This window comes from Rosa rugosa, chromosome 5 (genome assembly GCF_958449725.1).
Source record: "Rosa rugosa chromosome 5, drRosRugo1.1, whole genome shotgun sequence".
Taxonomy (NCBI): Eukaryota; Viridiplantae; Streptophyta; class Magnoliopsida; order Rosales; family Rosaceae; genus Rosa; species Rosa rugosa.
The window spans coordinates 50,390,709-50,409,498 of NC_084824.1; the positions used below are offsets into that span (position 1 = coordinate 50,390,709).

Here is an 18,790-nt window from a genome sequence, read left to right on the forward strand (position 1 = left end):
TTTACAATGTCGAAAGCTTGCAATGCTCAATCTTGCATGTATTGTATGGGTGGGTTCATGAAACTGAAAACTGAAAAAAAAACCGAGCCGAAAGCCAAACCGAAGCCGAAAAACACCGAACCGAACAAAAACCGAACCGAAATGAAAAAACCGAAACTGGTCAAAACGACGTCGTTTTGACTTTAGGGTTTCTGACTTACGCCTTTTCCGCGACCTCTAGTCATTTCAATCTCTCCTCTCGTCTCTCACCTTCTCTTTCTTCTCTTCTCTGGCCGCCTCTCTTTGTTCTCTTCTCTGTCAATTTCTCTTCATCCAGAAGGACTAGATCGATGTCCAAGGAGTAGATCGGGTTGATGAGTCGTCGGGTTTCGTTTGAAATCCAAGTATGGTGCCATGGTGGTTGACGTCTGAGCGCGACCTTCGCCGTCGCCGAAAGAAGAACCAAATGGATTTATTTTATGAGATTTTGGGTATGGCATAAAGACTCGTGCTTGATCAGGATCTCAATGGGGTGAGCTTCACACACTGCTATTACTGCTTTGCCTTAAACAATGAATCTTTGTTTGTTTGTTTTTTTTTTTTTTTTTTGAATTTTTGCTTATCTGGTTTTGATGTGATTGTTTTTCGTTTCACTGTTGCTTGAGTGTGGAGTTGATATTAATCTCAGGAACTATTAAAAGCAAAGCAAAGCTCTGTCCGATGCTCTCGGTCAATTCTCAGGTAATCAATATTCCCAAAACCTTTTCTCTTTTCTGATGACGAAAAGGTTATAATATGGATGAAATTATGGAGCTTGGTGACTAAAGATTTGATCTTTTTGTAAATTGGTTCATGTGCTTCTTACAGTACCCAACTTTTAACTTTAGATCTGGCTTTCATTGATTTTTTGTTTGATCTGATATGTTTTGGCTTCCATTGCTGGTTCAAGATCTATTGCCAGATTATTGCTTTGTTAAGATAATTAACAGTATCTGTACTTATGGAGATGAACTTCAAGTCTTTGAATAATAAATGATGATGGCAGTAGTGAATAATAAATCAAGTCTTTGTATAGTCTTTGTAAGCACTACGCAGTGATGTATACTATATTTATAGTTTGATTTATTTGTTGCTGTTGGTGTTATAGTTTGATGTATTCATTGCTGTTGGTGTTGTAGGGAAAATGCCCGTAGGGCTGGATTGCACCAGTTGGCTTTTTGTGGTTTGTGAGGTATGATATTGTGTGTGTGATATTGTATATTTTGATCCAGAAAACGAATATGTAGATATGTTGTAATTGACGTTCATCTTATACATCTGAAACTGTGTATTTAGGTTGGGGTTGCAAAATAAAATGCATGACTTGATCTATTGCTTGAACATGTCGAAGTTGCCTTGGGAGAGATCCACGAGCTCAAGTAGTGAAATTTGTGTTTACATGGTAGAAGAGTGATTTGCTCAGTTTTTTTTTTGTTGTGGTTCTTTCAGTTCTGTATATGGTTGGTTGCTCTTTTTTTTTTTTTTTTAGTTTATAATAAATAAGGCTCCAATGGCCTTTATTCTTAATTTCCGGATTATTGAAAGTAGATGGAATTGATTTGTGTCTCAAATGGATATACATAAATGATTAAAAAAAATTAAAAAATTAGTATGAAATTTTATTATTCAGCTAAAATTATTTATTAAATAAAAAATTAAAGAACCGAACTGGACCCGACCCGAACCGAGCCGAAAAGTTTGGTTCGGTTTTCGGTGTTAAATTTTTAAAAAGGGAAAACTGAACTGAATTTAAGTGCGGTTCGGTTCTCAGTTCTGGCCCAAAAGCGAACCGAATAAAACCGAACCCACCCCTAATGTATTGCACATATCATAATCGATCAACATAACTTGTATCCATCAGCATCATTCACTAGAGTAAGCCGTAAAATTAGAGAGTTACTCTTGTATCAAAAACTACTCCCACCATCAACAAAAACTACTCTCATCAATACAAAAAACTATGCTCACTAACACCAAAAGCTACTACCAAACAAAACAAAAGCTACTCTCAGAGACCAAGTAATCTATTATCAGAAACTAACAAAGCTACTGCAAACAACTAAGAAAACTATTACCGACCAATACAAAAAGCTACTTCGAAACATGAAAATAACTATATATTTACAATGTCAAATGGTTGTATACATTAATAGCATGTACAAATTACATGTGTTCATCAAAATAACTATAAATTTGCAATGTCAAATGCTTGAATCAAAGCACTCCGATTTCAACCAAACAAACCAACAATTAGACACAAATTCAGCCAAAATTGTCCGAAACCAAGAACTAGTCAATCCCATAGCTCAAGCATGTTGCATTTGCCTCTTCAATGTGTAATCTGCCACCTATATGGTTTATCATCCACCGTCTTCACAAAAAAAAAGTCAATTCCTCCGTGAATCACCAAAGCAAATCATCAAACCATTTTGAATAACTTGCACAACCACACTAATAAAACTAAAAATATCAAGTACTGGCATATTTTACAAATAATCCTATTATATTCAAGCATTTCCTCGATTTCAATAATCCATTTAGGACTCTATGAATATGAATAAATTAACAGTACCTTCTCCTTTTATTGTTGAGCGGCGATCCATAAGTTTTTTCCTTCTCCGACTCAGCGCAGCCGTTTGAATTCGAAGCCACGTCGACCGGAGATTCCGTCGACGGCGAATCCACGAGTACATACATCCGCCAAAAATAATCTCACAGTACTCCTTAGGTGGCTTCTCCAAAGCCACCTTGCTTCCGTCATCATCTTTCATCAGCATCTCCTCAACCTCGCCGATCCACGTGTCAATCGATCCCGTCTCTGGGTTGGCCAGAGCATCCTCCACCGTTGATGACGACGATGAAGAAGGCAAAGCCCTAGTTGCCGCTGTGACGGCCGGGTTCTCCAACTCTTGCAACAAATCTAACCCATTCGCATCGTCGAATACGAAATCCCAATCGATCTCTCCAATCACGTCAACGCCGCTGTCCAAAAATTCAAGGCCTACCTATATGGCTTCATTGAGATTTGAATGAGAGAGAGAGAGAGAGAGAGAGAGAGAGAGAGAGAGAGAGAGAGAGAGAGAGAGAGAGAGAGAGAGAGAGAGAGAGAGATCACAGATCGATGTAAGGCTTATAGATCTTGGGTTTATTAGGTAGAAGGGTAAAATTGTCAAGAATGAAATAATTTGTGAATGCAGGTGGCTTTATTTGTACAAGAAAATTTAGGTGGCCTTGTGGCTAATATAATTCTCAAAATGACACTTGCATGTAATTTTCAATATACTTTACATATATGCACTACTACAAAAGTGGTCTATATCAACTATCTTTTATGCACCTATTGGATAATAGTGACAACCTGATTACAATACACCCAAAGAGAACTTCCCGAATAATAACAGGAGTCTCTACAACAACAATGTAAAGACTTGAAGGCAGGCGCATAGCCCTTATTTCAAAAAAAAAAAAAATCAAATTCGACCGGGATGTATGGAAGAGACCCATTATTGTATGGGACTCATGGGCTCACTATTGGTTTCCAATGGTGAGTATGCATTTGTTTTTATTAAAATAAATGGGCTCACTTTTTTTTTACAATGGTGAGTATCATCATTATTTGTAATGAACTAATGATAAAAAGAAATTCAAAGCTGTTATACGCATTTATCTCCACTCCTTGCTTGAACCCAAAGCGCCGCTCATACCCTTTGGGTTTTGGCCTTCACAATGGATGCAGCGACCCAAGACATGAGACAGCGACGACGTCGGACGAGGCATCTCCGATGGATGGCGAGTATAGGAGGTGCGTCTCCTAACTTTGCTTTTATTCTCATGATTTATAAGCTTTACTTTTTTCGCATGTTCATCTAGAAAGAATGTTATTGAACCCTAATTTCAGATTGAAGGGTTTCTAAGGATCTGCTTTAATTTCAATTGTCGATTTTTAAGATTTAATGTTTCTAAATGCTTATTTGCCAATGATTCTGGTCTTTTACTATTTGATTCCTTGGATTATTTTGTCTCATATGGTTGGTACTTGGATTTTGTCTCATCTTATGGCTGGTTGCGCTTGTAATGATCATCAGGAAAGATAAGCACTTGAATAAGGTTGATGCTGCAGATGATGGAGATGTGCGCGCATCTGCCTAGTGTTGCCCTCAAAGGGATGGGGGACGAATCAGAGGAGCAATTGAAGGTTCTGCAGCAGCATGCGACTGAGCTGGAGGCGGAAGCCGTCGCCTTAGGAGGCATTGGAGAGGGAGAAGAGTATGCTGGAAGAGGATGTGAGCAAGTTCCATGAGATGATTGAGAATCTCGACAATAATGTGAAGAAAGTGCAGAAATTTTTGTTGGGAAAGAGAAGGCATTGGAGGCCAAGAGGGAAGAGAAGAAGAGGATTTTACAGGAGAATGAGGAGTTGAAGAAGAGAGCCTAATCGCGGTGTTTTAACAAGAGGGATGTGGAGAGAATGAAGAGGGAATTGCAGGCTGTGGAGAAGAAGGTTTAGGATTTGGATAACAAGCTTGGCCCACAGGTTAAGGAGTTGTTGGAGGCTTTAGCCATGGAGTGCAACCAAATCATGACGAGGTTTCTCATCCCTCCTTATAATTTGATTTTTCAGTTTCCATTGTATTTGCTTTGTTGTGTGGTTGGTTGATTTTTTTTTTTTTTCTTATGATTAGCTTTGATGAAACATGTCATTGTAAGTTAATCCAATAGCTCTACTCATGGAGCCATTAAACTAATCATGTACCTTTGTTAGTGCTTTCAACTTGCTTGCTATTTGTACGCTATACAAATTGCTTTCTGTTCAAGGTTTACAGCGTACAATTCAAGAAACTTTGATCTCTCTCATGAAATTGGTATCTCTTTCGTCGTAGCAAGTTGAAACTATGTAATAGCTTTCAGTATGTATTGAATCCTAAGGGATCAACAGTTGCTGAGGTGACGGGGTTACCAAAATGGCTTTCAGAATGACATTACCAATTTCTTGTTGGGTTGTTCAAAAATTAGTGACTAAGCAACTAAAAGCTATTTGACTACATACTACAATAATAAATATAGAAGCAACCGGAATTGTGACACCCTGTAAAGTCTAAATCCTTTCTAGAACTTTTACTGAACCTTTATTTCTCTGTTTCCCCGGAATTCTCAGCTGCCAAAACCTGAAATAATTTTTTAGGATGCTGGTTTCTGATATAATATCTTAAACATATCTTAAACTTGCTGCAGATGTTTAGTGTTGCTGTCATAAACGGTATTAATACTTCTTCTTTCTTTCTTTTTTCTTTTATTTTTTTCTTTCAATTTTACGATTTCTATTGAGCTTTTTACTGTACATATATAGCTTGCAATATGTGTTTTGAGTGTTGTAGTATTTCACTTGGATCGAGTTCCATCAAAATTCTGAATGCATCCTAAAGATACTGTAGTGAACTCTTCATTCAATGTGGAGTTGCTGATTCTCTTCCTTTTCATTGGTACTTTTATGATTTTGATAAGCATGTTAAGATAAGATGAAGTTCGCCGCTAGGTGAACCCAAGCTAGAGATGTTGAAAACATGATCTTGTAATTTGTAACTTGTTCAGTTATCTAGATGATAATTGGTGGTTAATTTAAATCCCGTTGATCCTTTCATGATATCTTATTTCACTTTGTAATTAAGTTGTAACTGTTTCTGACAACAGAGCATAGGCGTGTTGCACATATTTTACTTCACTCAGTAAGAGGAGCCACATAATACTCCCACAGGTAATTTCTTTATCCTGGTACATGATGATGTGATTGATGGAGTTAGTAATTCTGTTTTTCTTTTATTCTATAACTTTGTGATGAAAGAAAAATGGTAATGTTTGATCCCTATTAGATGATATGTTTGCATGGCTACTTTTAGACAAAAAGAGTTGCCCATACAGGAAAAATGCTAAAGGAAAGATGTAAATCTGTCACATTTGTAAGTAATCAAAACTATGGACTACTACTTGTGTCGATCATTCATGAGTGTAACTTGTTTGCTGGCTTTGATGGTACAATTGGAATCTATTTCTTATATTCAATCTGTACGGTATATCATTTGGTTCCTAGTATTTCATTCGAATTAATTTATACCGTCTTTTTTTCTTTTTTCTTTTTCATTTTTTATAACTGGCACTCAGCTGATGATCTTTTTTCCAATTAATTTTCCCAAGTTGCGCTTTCTCTGACAATTAGTTTTGATCTTTCATCAGGTGATCAGAGAAGTTCGCCAAGAGACATAAATTCAAAGTGTTAGAAGGCAACTCAGGATGGAACGAAGGGCACCCAGGATGAAATAATGGCTGTTATGATTTATGAAGGTTGCCTTGGATTTTACTTTTTGGCCACAAGAGTGATCATTGACAAAAACAATTTATCTTAATTATAAATTTTCATATATTTTTTTTTTGGTTAAAATATTGGCCGTTACCTTTGTTCAAGTTGATGTGTATCTATTAAAATAATATTTGAATGAAGTCACCAATTGCACATCTGATTTTGCTATCTTTATGGGACCAAAAAAAGGTGTGTATTAGGCCAATTGACACCATGCAAAATGGTGTGGTTTGCCCACTTTTGTGGTAGGGCATAACTCCATAATACGTGCACATGGAACTTCTTTGTTAATATATTATCTTTGCTTGATCAGTGCAATACTTGCAGGAGCCAGTAAAAATTCAGTGGTAATCTACAGTGGCGGATCTAGGATGTAAACTTGGGGTGGGCTAATCTAAGGCTTGCTACCAAGATTTTTTTTTCCCCATTAATAATCCTTGTAAAAATTTTGAGACTAAATTGTAAAGAAATGTTAATAGAAATTGTTGTAAGAAAATCGGGAAAGAGAGAAAAAAAAAATAGGCAAGAAAATTTTAGCAGGAAAGAAGAAGGGAGCCCTAGCTTCATGGGGAAAGAGAAAAAAATAACAAAGGAACAAAAGAAGAAAATGGGGGAGGAAAATGATAAAACAACTAAGAAAACAAGCATTAATTGCTGTCAACAAGATTCGAACTAAGGTCACTAGGAAAATAACCAACCACTTTGCGAACTGAACCAAACATGAATATGAGAAATGTTAGCACTTATAATCGATCAAATATTGAAAGAATTATGGGTTGGGCTATAGCCCAACCAGCCAGATACTGTTCACAAAAGTCACTCTGGGTCAATTTCTTGACCTGCCAACTGACATTTGGTGACTTTTTGTGAACAATATCTGACTAGTCAAGAAAAATGGTGGAAATGAAAGGCAAAAAGCAGTGAATAGTCTTGACTAGCCAACTTCAACGGGTGGACTTGCTCTTATCTATTCGGAGCAAGTCCACCCATTGAGGTTGGCTGGTCAAGTCTATTCACTGTTTTTTGCCTTTCATTTCCACATTTTTTCTTGACCAGTCAGATACTGTTCACAAAAAGTCACTCTGGGTCAATTTCTTGACCTGCCAACTGACATTTTGTGACTTTTTATGAACAGTATCTGACTAGTCAAGAAAAATAGTGGAAATGAAATGCTAAAAACAGTGAATAGTCTTGACTAGCCAACTTCAACAGGTGGACTTGCTCACATCTCTCATTGCCTCTGTTCTTGAAAAGTGGCCAAGTTCAATTAATTAGGATATGATACTAAAACCTTCTTTTATCCCTTTAACTGTGACTTTCCATTGAAGTTGATAGAATGTACGTAATTAATTAGGACTAATTTCCTGGCAAATGACTTTGAAACAAATATTAAGGATTGAATGACTAGTTTGTTGGTTTTCGACTCGCCAGGAGTTCGACCCTTCACCTTTACCAGGTGCACTTGAGATTTCCGTGTTTTATGGTTAGGAATTAGGATTCACGTTTGTACAACCAATCTGTTAAAAATAACTATATTGATATTTTTGGTAACAGTTTTTAGTATAAAACATGAATAATATACGTATTGATGTATTTTTCAAAAAAATATATGTACTTCGTAATTTTAAAGATGATTCATTAAATTTCTTGTACTTTGGAACCCAAAAATACTATACACATATTATACATGATTTTTTTTTTCTTCACATTTGTAAAAGAGGATCAAAGGATTTCACTCCTACCCCCATAGTGACTCGAACCCATGACCTTGATTTTAGGTAGTGGGTGCTCTAACCACTGACCTTGATCTTAGGTATTATACATGACTTACACTTTCCTGTAAATTAAAAAAAATTATTAATTTATACACATATTATGAAACAAAAATGAATATAAATTAAGAAATTTTTTAAATTTTAAAAATAATCTATTAATTAACTAAAAATATTTTGCCAAATTTTTCAACAAACTATTACATGAAATGTTCATATAATACATGTATGTCTCAGGGACTATTTATTGTGCATAATAGTAGAATAAATTATAAGCCTAAGTACATATTCAAGTGTGGAGCTACTTTTATGGTAAAAATTTGGGAAGTAGCTATAGGAAAGTTTTTTCAATTCAATCTAGTTTTCTTTTTCTTTCTAACAAAATTAAAATTTGGTTAGTTCAAATGCTTATCTATCTCTCAAAAAACGAAGGGACAAATTATTCAAAAAGCAATCAATTGTTACTTCATTCAACTTTTTCTTATGCGTCTTTAGAAGTGGGTTATTTTGTGTATTACTCCCCATGTTTTTTATGCTCAAAAAGTGAACTTCTCCATCAATATCCTATCTCAATTATACAATTAATTACAACTCTTTCCTTTTTTTTTCTTTTTTTTGAGAAAAATTGATAAGTTCATTGATTAGTCAAACAAAAAACAGAATATCTAAGGTTTATATTCTCTGAAAGAATTTGTAATTCGTTAAAGCCACTTGCTCCAAATTAGTTGGAAAGCATAAGTTCACTAAGCAAAAAGTGAATCATAGATGTTATGTTATTGCATTTTTAAAACATGTAAATCAGTCTCTGTGATCGGTACACACACTGAAACAAAACAAAAGAGCTTATACACTATGAAAAACAGATAGAATATATATTTTTTTTTAATCAACAAAAAACAGATAGAATAGGAAATACACCACTCTTATATCACGGCTTTAAGTTCAGAAAATTACCTCTTTGGATTTTTTGTTAGGGGTTGATTTGAACAGCTACTTGCTAACAGAGTCATGGTTTCTTTTTTTGTTGATAACACCTTGGAGGATCTGATGTAAAACAGTTTCAAAGTGCTGTAATCCCTGAATACCACCATTCTATATAAACAAAGGAAGACATGGAATGAGTAAATCTTGGCGCACAGAGTTATATACATCCATTAATCGTATCATATAAAAGATGCATGCAAGACATAAAAGATGCACACTCTTCTAAAACACTCATAAAAGAGTGTACAGAGGATCGAGAGTATTAACTAAGAGTGGAAGTCAGAAGAAAAGGGAAAGCTTCTCAATATTTCATATGATATATATTTTTAATCATTAAGCCACCTTTTCCTATTGGAAGCTGGTGATCAATCACAATGGTCAAGGTGTTATTTAAAGCGATCTGGAAAGAGAAGGTTACAATAGCTTTTAGAATAAATAAAAACAGAACCATACTTGCAGCAAAATGAATTTTCATTAAGAAAAAGGCTCACAACCACTAGTCTCTCCTAGTAACTTGATTATTGTTAAATATCCAGTTTATTTGAGATGTGAACAAAGAAATAAAAAGTCATGCATATGTCAGAGCAAAACAAAACAAATATAAACAAATTAAAGTGGGAAAAGGCCAATGTTAGATTGAACATAAGAAAGCATTAATAAAAAGACCAGATCATGCAAACTTGAAGTCAGTTTGTTCGACCATTTATGAAATAAACAGAAGGCAAATATAATTTATCCAAAGTAAAATCGAACCGCCACAACAAGTAGAATCTTATACAGAATGCAGAATTCAATAATAAAAACATCTTACTGTTCTTAGATACATGTTGATTAACTCACTGACAATGGGATTGAAAAAGGCAACCCAAGACACAAAATGGCAAATATCACCACTATAGAAACAGACAAAATGAATATGCATCAAACCCAGATCCACAATCCATCAGTAGGCAGAAGATTTATGCTCACCGTTCTCTATTTTCAGCTTTTCTGAAAATGATGAAGGATCAACACCTTGACCATTCTCATGCTCTTCAATAGACCTTAGTTGGGAGTCTGGCTTTCTTTTTCCAAATATAGGATCATCAAGGACAGACCCAGATGTAAAATATTGATCATAAATTAAGAAAAAGAAGCATTGTTACCTCTGCATCTATGCGTATAAATGCATACAAAGTGGACAATGAAAATATATAAATGGCCAGTTAGTCAGGTGGAATAAGATTAATGCTTACCATCTCCACTTTTACCCTTGGGCCTTGGTACCTCAATGTTAATTTTTCATTACTCTGATCCATCATCAGTCAGATACACCTTCGTATATTATTCATCTAAGGTATTGCACCACAACAATTGACATAAATATGAAAAACTGAGGAATATAATTGTATTACTTGATCTTGAAAGACAGGATAGGCGGTAAGAGGGAGAAGTTCCTGTTTCTGATCTCTTCTGGTATTCTACTAACAGACACTGCAGTAGGAAGATCATACTGATATTACACGGATTATGAATGCAGAAAGCAGGAAAAGAGATGCACTTTTACAGTTTTGCTTGATGCAGAACAGATGGCAGCCCAATTTGAAGAACAGTTGGATCGTGCTAAAGGAGGAAAACGAAAAGTGACTAGTAGACGCGAAACAGCTCCACGGAGTCCGTTTGGGACGCACCTTACCTTTCCGGAAAGGGGGGTTAAATTTTCACACCCCTCTTTACATTTGGTACACCCTTCCTAATTTTTTAATATTTTTTAATCTCCTCTTATGTTTATTTCTTATATTACTCTTCTTCTCCAACCAACTCAAAGCTGCATCTCATCCTCTAAATCAGAGAGAGAACAGACTAGTTGCAGAGCCAAAGCTTCTGCAACAATCAGAGAGGGGGCCAAAGCATTCGAAGCACAGTGACACAAACTGATCGCCAAGCACAGTGAACTCCAACGACGGCCGAAACAATCAAAACACCCATCCATCAAAACTGAAAACCAACTGTTGTGATTTCTGGTGGACAAGTGTACAAAAGGAGATGGAAAGAGACTCTGTGAGGCACGCCAATATTAACGACACCAAGAATTCTAGAGATAGAACCGGAGGGGATAGCTCACTGCTGTTGAGATCGAGTCCTGATAAAACGACGACGTCCGAGTTCGTTTTGAAGTGGGGGAATCGCAAGCGCCTCTGGTGCATGAAGATCCAGGTAAAGGACAACTCCAGTGGTGTCTCGGTGGCCGGAATTCGATGATGACCGCCGGAGCTCCAAAAACTTCTCGTCGTCGATTCTTCCTCAATCCACAGTTGACGATTGAATGAACTACCACAATAAGTGTGACGGCAATGTCGAGACGAAGAGAACGGCGCAGGTGCGCCGTCGTGGGGTGGTCGGACGCCGGAGTTGCCGGAACTTGCCCAGAAACCGTCAGAGGATCATGAATTTCGGGTCTTCGATTCTCTTTCTACAGCCAATGCCTGGATGATCCGAGACCACCAAGAGGTCGACGATGAAGAGACGCTTCGATTGATGGTGGTCCGCCGTCGTGTCGTGGCCAGACGGCGAAGATGGAATCGGGTCGCCGGTAGGAGCACGAGAGCGAGAGAGATAGAGAGACTGAAGAAAAATGTTGGAGAAGAAGGGTAATATGGGAAATAAACATAAGAGGAGATTAGAAAATATTAAAAAATTAGGAAGGGTGTGCCAAATGTAAAGAGGGGTGTGCAAATTTCACCCCTAGATAAATCTCTCAAATGCAATTCACCTTTTTTCACATTTATTGTGAGGGAGACCAAGTAGTGGATGCCCTTATCAATTTCGACCTCTCTTTAGATTGTTTGGTTTGGTGGGATGTGCCTCCTGACTTCCTTCTTTCTCAGTGCAATAGGATTATTTGGGTTTGCCTGATTTTCGTATTCTTTAATTTATTGATCATGTATTGTTTGTTTGCTTTACCTTTGTGGGTTTCGACTTCTATGATCACCCCAAATTTAGTGTACTCTTTTATTTTCGACTTCGATATCCATTTCAACTTAAAATAAAATAAAAAGAAAAAAGAAAAGAATTTAGCATCCAAGTTTTTCTTTCTTTTAATGGTTATTTTAAGGAATTTTTTGTGGGATTTACATTTCGACCATCTAGTTCTTAGAACTCAATGAATAGATAACTTATACAAACTTTCAGCTAAATTGATGGCCCTAAAAATATTGAAGTAGATTAGATCAATTGACGAACCAAATCTGCAACCTGACTATTCATGTTTATAAATTGTAAATCACAGTTATGAATGCCTTGAGGAATACCAATTTAGCTGAGATTTTGCAGAAGTGATCTACTCATATGGACTTAAAAATCTAATGATCAAGAAGCCAATATGTGATCTAAAAGTTTGTCTAATAAGCGGTCCTCTAAAATAGCAAAAAAAAAAAAAAATATCCTCACTAGAAGGGCGGCCCTATATGTATACACACATAGAGACACACACACACGATACCCTCCTTGTTATGCACCTCCAAGAATCCCACACGATTAGCTCCACCTGCAATAATCTCCATCTTCCTTTCTCCGAAAGCAATGATGCCCATATCAATACGGCAACTCACTATGATGGAGATTAATTGTGTAATTAATATATTTGCATGTATGGTAGGTCGGGACGAAATATTGATGGCTTTTATTGACAATGAACAACAGCTAGCTCGACTTTATTTGAAAACCACAATGTCTTGCTAGTGAAAGACTTCTATTCTATTCAAATTAGGTAGCTTTGGCTTTGGGTGTTTAATTCTTTTTCTTGTCTTGTATTTGTAAATTATTGAATGAATAAAGACAAATTCAATTGAGAATTTAATCCGCGAATGCTCAGTAATATTCCATGGTGGAGAGGGAAACAATAGAGGGGACTCAGGGGAGGGTTGGCTCTATCCCGATGGCAAGAGATTTTTTTTTTGTTATTTATTTTAGGTCATATAAGAGTAAAATGAAGATTAAAACTATACAAAAAATTGAGGAGATCTAAATACTATGCAATATCGCCACCATGCAATATCACTGAGCATTCGTGGATTGAATTTCCAATTGAAGTTTGTCTTTATTCATTCAATAATTAACAAATTCAAGACAAGAAAAAGATTTAAACATCCAAAGCCAAACCTACCTAATTTGAATAGAACAAGACATGGTAGTTTTCAAATAAAGTCGAGCTCGCCGTTGTTCATCATAAATAAAAGTCATCAATATTTCGTCCTGACTTGCCATATATGCAAATATATTAATTACACAATTAATCTCCGTTATTTTTTTTTTTTTTAAGAATAGAGGGTTTGTGCAGCTGCCCTCAAGCCTTGATTAATGAAGCTGAATACAAGGGAGGGACTTTGAGCCTAAACCCCTTATTACAATAAGCATCTAGAGAATATCTCGAAATAATATCAGCAGTCTCTACAAAACACATGTATTCTAACAAGCACCAATTAGCAAATAGTGCACTATTGGCAACTCCATTTGCTCTGAGATAACGGTGACATAGCAGAAAGATAACTCGATTATAACGAAACATAATTACTAAAATCACAGCTTTCATTATAGTGAGTTGCTGTATTGATATAGGCATCATTGTTTTCAAAGAAAGGACGACGAGAGGAAGATAGAGATTATTGCAGGTGAAGCTAGTCATGTAGCGTTCTTGGAGGTGTTGGACTAGAGTAAGGTTTCAAATTTCTTCGAAACTACAGAAATTTCCGTAATTTTGAAGTACCAAAACGAAATTTGAGAATTTAATCCACGAATGCTCAGTAATATTCCATGATGGTGAGGGAAACAGTAGAGGGGACTCAGGGGAGGATTGGCTCTATCCCAATGGCAAGAGATTTTTTTTTTGTTATTTATTTTAGGTCATATAAGAGTAAAATGAAGACTAAAACTGTACAAAAAATTGAGGAGATCTAAAAACTATGCAATATCACTGAGCATTCGTGGATTGAATTTCCAATTGAAATTAGTCTTTATTCATTCAATAATTAACAAATTCAAGACAAGAAAAAGATTTAAACATCCAAAGCCAAAGCCACCTAATTTGAATAGAACAAGACATTGTGGTTTTCAAATAAAATCGAGCTAGCCGTTGTTCATCATCAATAAAAGTCATTAATATTTCGTCCTGACATGCCATATAAGCAGATATATTAATTACACAATTAAACTCCATTATTTTTTGTTTGTAGAATAAAGGGCTTGTGCGACTGCCCTTAAGCCTTAATTAATGAAGCTGAATATAAGGGGCGACTTTGAGCATAAACCCCTGATTACAATAAGCATCTATTGAACGTCCCTAAATAATATCAGGAGTCTCTACAAAATACATGTATTCTAACAAACACCAATTAGCAAAGAGTGCACTACTGACTACTCCATTTGCTTTGACATAGTGGTGACATACCTGAAAGATAACTCGATTACAACGAACCATAATTACTAAAATCACAGCTTTCATTATAGTGAGTTGCTGTATTGATATGGGCATCATTGCTTTCAGAGAAAGGACGACGAGAGGAAGATAGAGATTATTGCAGGTGAAGCTAGTCGTGTGGCGTTCTTGGAGGTGTTGGAGGAGAGCAAGGTTTCAAATTTCTCCGAAACATCGAAATTTCTGTAATTTGGAAGTACCAAAACGAAATTGAGAATTTAATCCACGAATGCTCACTAATATTCAATCGTGGTGAGGGAAACAGTAGAGAGGACTCAGGGGAGGGTTGGCTATATCTCGATGCCAAGAGATTTTTTTTTTTTTTTGTTATTTATTTTAGGTCATATAAGAGTAAAATGATGATTAAAACTGTACAAAAAATTGAGGAGATCTAAATACTATGCAATATCACTGATCATTCGTGGATTGAATTTTCAATTGAAGTTAGTCTTTATTCATTCAATAATTAACAAATTCAAGACATGAAAAAGATTTAAACATGCAAGGCCAAAGCTACCTAATTTGAATAGGACAAGACATTGTGGTTTTCAAATAAAGTCTAGCTAGCCGTTGTTCATCATCAATAAAAGTCATTAATATTTCGTCCTGACTTGCCATATATGCAAATATATTAATTACACAATTAATCTCCATTATTTTATTTTATTTTAATTTAAGAATAAATGGCTTGTGCGGCTGCCCTCAAGCCTTGATTATTGAAGCTGAATACAAGGGGGGACTTTGAGCTCCCTGATTACAATAAGCATCTAGAGAACGTCCTGAAATAATATCAGGAATCTCTGCAAAATACATGTATTCTAACAAGCACCACGTAGCAAAGAGTGCACTACTGGCTACTCCATTTGCTTTGACATAGCGGTGACATACCGGAAAGATAACTCGATTACAACGAAGTATAATTACTAAAATCACACCTTTCATTATAGTGAGTTGCTGTATTGATATAGGCATCATTGCTATCAGAGAAAGGACGACGAGAGGAAGATAGAGATTATTGCAGGTGAAGCTGGTCGTGTGGCGTTCTTTGAGGTGTTAGACGAGAGCAAGGTTTAAAATTTCTCCGAAACTACAGAAATTTCCATAAAAAATATTTCCGTAATTCTGAAGTACCGAAACGAAATTGAGAATTTAGTCCACGAATGCTCAGTAATATTCAATTGTGGTGAGGGAAACTCAGGGGAGGGTTAGCTCTATCCCGATGGCAAGAGATTTTTTTTTTGTTATTTATTTTAGGTCATATAAGAGTAAAATGAAGATTAAAACTGTACAAAAAATTGAGGAGATCTAAATACTATGCAATATCACTACCATGCAATATCACTGAGCATTCGTGGATTGAATTTCCAATTGAAGTTAGTCTTTATTCATTCAATAATTAACAAATTTAAGACAAGAAAAAGATTTAAACATCCAAAGCCAAAGCTACCTAATTTGAATAGAACAAGACATTGTGGTTTTCAAATAAAGTCGAGCTAGCCGTTGTTCATCATCAATAAAAGTCATTAATAATTCGTCTTGACTTGCCATATATGCAAATATATCAATTACACAATTAATCTCCATTATTTTTTTATTGTTTTTAGAATAAAGGGCTTATGCGGCTGTCCTCAAGTCTTGATTAATGAAGCTGAATACAAGGGGGGACTTTGAGCCTAAACCCCTGATTACAATAAGCATTTAGAGAACGTCCCAAAATAATATCAGGAATCTCTACATAATACATGTTTTCTAACAAGCACCAATTAGCAAAAAGTGTACTACTGGCCACTCCAGTTGCTTTGACATGGCGGTGACATACCGGAAAGATAACTCGATTACAACGAAGCATAATTACTAAAATCACAGCTTTCATTATAGTGAGTTGGTGTATTGATATGGGCATCATTGCTTTCAGAGAAAGGACGGCGAGAGGAAGATAGAGATTATTGCAGGTGAATCTAGTCTTTGTGGCGTTCTTGGAGGTGTTGGACGAGAGCAAGGTTTCAAATTTCTCCGAAACTACAGAAATTTCCATAATTTGGAAGTACCAAAACGAAATTCATATGTTATATCATTTCTATCAGAAGTTTCTCGAAATTTTTCAAAATTTTCCATACATTTCTGCGAAATTCTTAATTTCTAAAATATCTACACACACAAAATATAATTAAAAATTCACACCGAAATTATGTCCGAAATTTCTCCAAAATTTCTGTGAAATTTTTGTGCCACCGACAACGAAGTTTTTTACTCATATTTTCATAGAGAAAATATGAAATTTTGATTTTTTTTCCAATCTAGTTGAATACAACAAAAAACCTTTTTTCTTTTATCTGCTACCAAAATCATTTCCAAAATTCATGTACTTGGGAGCAGTATTGTATGATACTAGATGGAAGTAGATCTATCGTATGGATCGAACCACATCTAGTAACACTTATTCTAAATACTTTTTATTGCTTTTGTTGTACTTGTTCATTTTCATTCATGAGGTTTTGGTATTACGCCCCCGCACTCCCCCCTCCCCTGGCTGTTGTAGGCTGTTGTATTTTTCTAATTATTAGTGAAAAAGGCGTGATGGCCAAACTTCCCACTGGGTTCCAGCTATCAAAAAAAAAAAAACACATTCACATTATCAATATACAGCACAATTATGATTACATGTAAATGAAAACACTAGTTTAGCAACCTACTACAGTACTAGTTAATTATTCGTACATATTAAATATCATAATTCTATTATAAATGTGTAATTTAGAGATGCTACATTGTAAATAGGTTTATTATAGGTTAGTTTAGTTTATGTAAAAGTTTCATTCAAAAATATCATTTTATAAATGCAATTAATATGATTTCTTTATTTTTAACTGAAATTTTCACCGAAATCGAAACTTTCTCCGAAATTTCCTTAAATTTTAAGTATCGAAACCGAAATTTGAAATCATGGATGAGAGAGCGAGAGAGAGAGAGAGAGACCACCAATTTTCACACCCCTATTAATATCATGCAAGACTTCAAATTCCCGTGCGGCAAGCTTTTCTTAACCCTTAATTTCTAAACCATACAAAACTCTGTGACCTCAATTTTTAAGGTCTAGCTAAGCTTAACCTGATTTACCATGTCAATTTTTTTGTCAAAATTTTCTATTTGCTTGAGATTTGGAAACGAAACCATCAGAATCTGCAATCCGGGTATACAAGAGATCGATAGACCAATCAAAACTATATTCGTCCCAGCACAAGTAGCACTGTTCGCCAGGCACGCAATTGTGGTACTCACAGCAATATTATTATACTGAGATTTCTTATAGAATGTAGAGATGAGCAATCCACCTACACATAAACACGGTACACCCGAAATAATACGAATAACACAATTGATTAAGCAGATACCCAAAATACCTCCTGGGTCCCAAATCCTTGGAGAACTCAAGCCCAAATGGACTCCACAATAGACCCAGAGGCAGCCCAGCCATATCACCCAGTTTTCTGATCTGGACACCCAAATGCTAGGCACCCAGACATGAGTTACCGCCATCATCACCTCTGACGTCGACCAAATAGCCGTCATTAGAAACGTTGCCGCCATCAAAGACGTCGCCGCTGTTAGACGCTTCGCCGCCATCAGAGGTCGCAGCGCCAGCAGAAGCAAACAACCGCTCACTACGACAACCCACCACTGGATTCGCTACCCTGCAGGCCAGATCCGATTCCACCAGCCTCCTCACACAACACCGATCAGCCTTGGCTTCCTCGCCGCCCGCGCTCTTGCTCGACGTTGGTCTCGGTGTCCAGGCACCGCTGCGTGCCTTTGACGGCGCTACCAAAACGCTGCTGGGGAGAAAACCCTTCTATTTGCTTGATATGTTGCATGAGTAAATGATTTTCGATTGGATTTAATTTTCTATAGAGATGAAATATAAAAAGTGACTCATAATTAAATTATATTGAAACGCATGTAAATGAGAAAAAATTTGCATCGATCCCCTGTATATCATATAGGTCTGTCGTGATGATGTGAGACAGGTCATGTACGTGTCTCATTAACTAGGACCTCAACTTCAAACTGTGTACTCTATGTCTCTAGCTCTCCATGCTTACCTAATTATGGCCGGCCGGTCATCACTAACCTTGAGCTTATCTCCACTGAAGCAGACATTCGCCAACCCAGCCCGTACTATTAAAGCCGAAGGCAGCACAATCCCCAAGTTGC

At 36.2% G+C, this 18,790-nt stretch overlaps 3 long non-coding RNA genes across 4 annotated transcripts; 2 read left to right on the plus strand and 1 right to left on the minus strand.

Annotated features, from left to right (window-relative positions):
- The first annotated feature begins 225 nt into the window (after nt 1-225).
- LOC133712056 (uncharacterized) lies at nt 226-1,474 on the plus strand. 2 transcript variants are annotated; one of them, XR_009847133.1, is made up of 4 exons: nt 226-511; nt 668-720; nt 1,158-1,210; nt 1,315-1,474. It is a non-coding gene; the product is annotated as an uncharacterized LOC133712056 (long non-coding RNA). The 2 variants fall into 2 exon arrangements; XR_009847132.1 differs by having other exon boundaries at nt 226-720.
- Nucleotides 1,475-3,661: 2,187 nt separating this feature from the next.
- On the plus strand, nt 3,662-6,536 carry LOC133710590 (uncharacterized). The gene is made up of 4 exons (XR_009846771.1): nt 3,662-3,820; nt 4,104-4,605; nt 5,707-5,770; nt 6,247-6,536. It is a non-coding gene; the product is annotated as an uncharacterized LOC133710590 (long non-coding RNA).
- A 1,535-nt stretch (nt 6,537-8,071) lies between these two features.
- On the minus strand, nt 8,072-11,715 carry LOC133707872 (uncharacterized). Its single transcript, XR_009845347.1, has 3 exons — nt 10,096-11,715; nt 9,097-9,234; nt 8,072-8,207 (listed from the first exon to the last, which is right to left on the minus strand). It is a non-coding gene; the product is annotated as an uncharacterized LOC133707872 (long non-coding RNA).
- Nucleotides 11,716-18,790: the final 7,075 nt, after the last annotated feature.